Genomic DNA, 3,405 nt, shown 5'->3' with positions numbered 1-3,405 from the left:
GGACAGAGATGGGCTTCTCTGGATGGCTGTAGGGGACAGAACTAGGGGTAATGTTTTCTTCAAACTGTAGTAGAGGACATGTAGGTTGGAGATGAGGATAAACTTTCTGACTATGAGGATGGCCAAGTGTTGGAGCAGGCTACTTAGAAAGCCTGTGGAATCTTAATCCTTGGAAGTTTCAAAGGGCAGCTTGTCTGGGATGGTCTCGTGAGGGATGATCTTGCCTTGAGCAGGGGGATGGATTAGGTTCCTTTCAGCCCCACTTGCCTGTAATACATTTATAATGGGGTAGCCAATGAGTAGCACAGGCAGCCTCTGTGTAAGGCATGTGGCAGATTAGGGAGGGAGCAAGAAGCAGAGCACTTGATCGGGTTGAAGGAGATTAGAGTGCCACTTTGGGTGTGGTGCTTACCTTGAGGCACACCTGGCAAAAAGGTTGGCCCATGGTGACTTAAAGGAGCTGTCGTCTTCCATTTGGGTTGAAACTGGAATCCTATTAAATGGGTACAAACAGTGTTTCAAGTTTTGCTTTCTATTTAGTAAATAAAAACTCCCCATCTGGTTTAAAAACAAACAAACAAAAACCCCAACCCCCCCCCCCCAACTTGCTCAGTGTTTGCTAACATGGTACAAAGCATAAAAATACACTCATTCAGATTCTGGAAGTTAAATTTCATAATTGCTCAGATTGGACCAGTCCAGAGCCAGCACCTAGGGCCCATCTGGTGGGGTGCTGCATTCACGTCATGCTCCAGACTGACTCCTTTTGATACATGTGCAGCACTGGGCCCAGCCCAGCGTTTCTCTCAACCCATGGGTTGAGACCCAAAAGGGGTCACAAGAATATATGAAATTGTCATGAACAAACTTTAAAAGTAGATCAACAAACATTAAAAATGGATTCTCTTTTAAAGGAGAAAAATGTAAGAAACTGTGGCTTTTCCCTTCCAGCCTGCATGGGGCTGCTTGGGGGGCCCCCCTCTGCCCCACACACCCACCCCCTCCCCCACACACTCGAGGCTGGGGCCTAGGGGTGGGGGGCAGTGGCTCAGGAGAGAGGGGCACTGGGTTGGGACTGCCCATCAATGTTTACAAATGGGTCTTGGTACAGAAAAGGTTGAGAACCACTTGTAAAGCTCACACTTCACATGTAGCACATGGGGCTGGGGCTAGCATGTAGGGTCAGTCCAGGAACCAGTGGGCAGGATCATAAGGCTCCTGTGGACCATATGTTTGACATGCACCTTAAATGAAATGTATAGATAAGTGTGTTCTCCTGACCAGCAAAAAAAGTGCCATATTTAGTAAATATATCTATGTATTTTAGTAGATCTGAGAATCAGTCTTTTCAGAAAATAGAGAAAAGCATAAAAGCATTGAGGCAAAACAAGATTAAACTTCACTATATAAAGTAGAGGTGCACTGTTATATTGGTCCACATTGGATTGGCACCAATAAAAGGAAAAATGACATTATCAGCAATTGGCTTTTTTTGGCTAGTACACCTGATAATGTCACCAGTAGTTGCTGTGTGCATGCTCGCAGCCAGGAATGCAGCCTGGCAGCTTGGAGAGCAGTGTCCAGCTGGTAAGTCTGGGGGGGGGAAGGGGCATGGAGCAGGGAAGGAGTGTGAGGGGGTCAGATCAAGGCCCCCACAGTGAGGGGGAGGGAGTGGAGAAAGCACTGCTCAGCTGGGGCGGGGTGTGGGACAGAGCTGTGGGTGGTTCGTCTGGGGCGGGGGCGCAAATCCCCACCACCGTGTGCATGTGCCCCTGGATTTCTGTGCAGGGTGAAGGTGGGCTGTGAGGTCAGGGCCAGGAGCTGCACCAGTCTCTTTATGGTGGGGAGGGGGGAGTTTGCTCAGGGCTGGGGTGGGGCAGGCAGTGGTGGTGCTGGGAGAGGTTGCTATGGGTTGGGCTATGGCCTCTTCAAAATTTGCCATAACCCTCTCCCCCTGTCTCCACCCCTTCTAGCACCGCTACCACTCACTTTGCCCCCGCCTGCCCTGAGCACAGCTGCGGCCCAGCCCTGCCGCCAGGAAGAGGCTGGCGCAGCCCACCCTCGCCCTGCACACAAATTTGGGGTGCACATGCTCCCCCTGCCCCCCTGGGAGTGTGTGCAGCAGTGGGGAGCTGTCCCCCCTGCAGCCCCTGGACAAGCTGCCCCCATGGCTCCGTTCTGTGCCCTACCCTGACCCGCCGCAACTGGGCAGCTCCCAGCCCTCCCATGCCCCTTCTGCAACACCCCCCACAGAGTTACCTGATGCATGCTGCTTTCCAAGCTGCTGGGCTGCATATCAGCTGTCAAATCAGTACTGGCCAATATGGCTGGTTAATAATTGGCCGTTGGTATTGGCCAAAAAATCTTTATTGGTGCAACCCTAACATAAAGCATCTTGATGAAAGTCATCATAGATTAGCACTTCTGGCCACATCTTATTCAAGCATACAATTAGGGATGTAAATATTGTTAGAAAAATTATCCATGTTAACCTCCTCTAATTTAGGGGTGCACTGATAGAGATTTTTGGGGCCAATACTGATAGCAGATATTTAAGGAGGCTTATCAGCCAATACTGATCCGATTTCTGATACAGCTGCTTCCAGCTGGTAAGTCTGGTGTGGTGGAAGGGGAGAGTGGGCAAGGAAAAGAGCATGGGGGTGCAGATCAACAGCCCCCACAGTGAGCGAGGGGGCAGGGGCAGGCACTGCCCAGGTGGGGTGGGGGGGCAGAGCTCTGCAGCCCCAGCTCAGCAACTGGTGCCTTCTGGGTCTGGGGGGGCACCCAGGGTCCCCCTGTAGCCAATTGCTGGGAGGGGAGGGCTCAGGGCCCTCCCTCCATGCACTCGGTGGTGGACCTGGAAGTGGCCCGGAAGTACTTCTGGGTTTGCTGCTGAGCACGTGGCCCCTCCCGCCGCACTCCTGTGGGACACTGCATCTGCCCCACCATTGCAGTGTTCGTGAGCTGTGCCTGGTACCTCGAGGTATGTAGAAAAAAACATTTAAAGCTGTGTCTGTGGCTAAATCGCTGATTCTCTGAATTAGCATTCGGATTCAGCCAAATTGAATCGGGGACAGTGATCCAAATCAACGAATTAAATTAGTGTCCCTGATTTGGGCCAAATTTGAATTGAATACATCCCATTTCACACACCCTTACTGTGCAGGGCTCTTCTTAGTGGAGGCTGGGCTTGAAGTGGGTACTGGGCTCAGAGCGGGTGCCGGTGGCGCTGGGAGGATCATGCATCCACTCCAAATTTCACCGGTGCTCCACTCCCAGCACTGCTGCCGTCAGCTGCCTGGTGTAGCCCCAACTCTTCCCGGGGTGCGGGTGGCTATGGGGTGTTGAGTTGGGGCTGCGTTGGACAATGTTACCAGATTTGCCCATCACTTTGGGGTGTGCTCA

General features: G+C 52.0%; 1 protein-coding gene and 1 long non-coding RNA gene across 2 annotated transcripts in view; one reads left to right on the top strand and one right to left on the bottom strand.

Annotated features, from left to right (window-relative positions):
- The window catches only part of LOC109300140, a 4,555-nt gene extending 2,260 nt beyond the window's left edge, over positions 1–2,295 (bottom strand). The window contains exons 1-2 of the long non-coding RNA XR_002098137.1: positions 2,260–2,295; positions 413–493 (exon numbers count right to left, since the gene is read on the bottom strand). This is a non-coding gene — a long non-coding RNA (uncharacterized LOC109300140). The remainder of the gene's footprint in view (positions 1–412; positions 494–2,259) is intronic.
- MBOAT2 (membrane bound O-acyltransferase domain containing 2) overlaps positions 1–3,405 on the top strand; it is a 244,416-nt gene that overhangs the window by 69,373 nt on the left and 171,638 nt on the right. The gene's annotated exons all lie outside the window — the stretch shown is intronic.

Source organism: Gavialis gangeticus, unplaced genomic scaffold, assembly GCF_001723915.1.
Source record: "Gavialis gangeticus isolate Ggan-Ray unplaced genomic scaffold, GavGan_comp1, whole genome shotgun sequence".
NCBI lineage: Eukaryota > Metazoa > Chordata > Crocodylia > Gavialidae > Gavialis > Gavialis gangeticus.
This window is presented reverse-complemented; position numbering and strand designations above follow the sequence as displayed.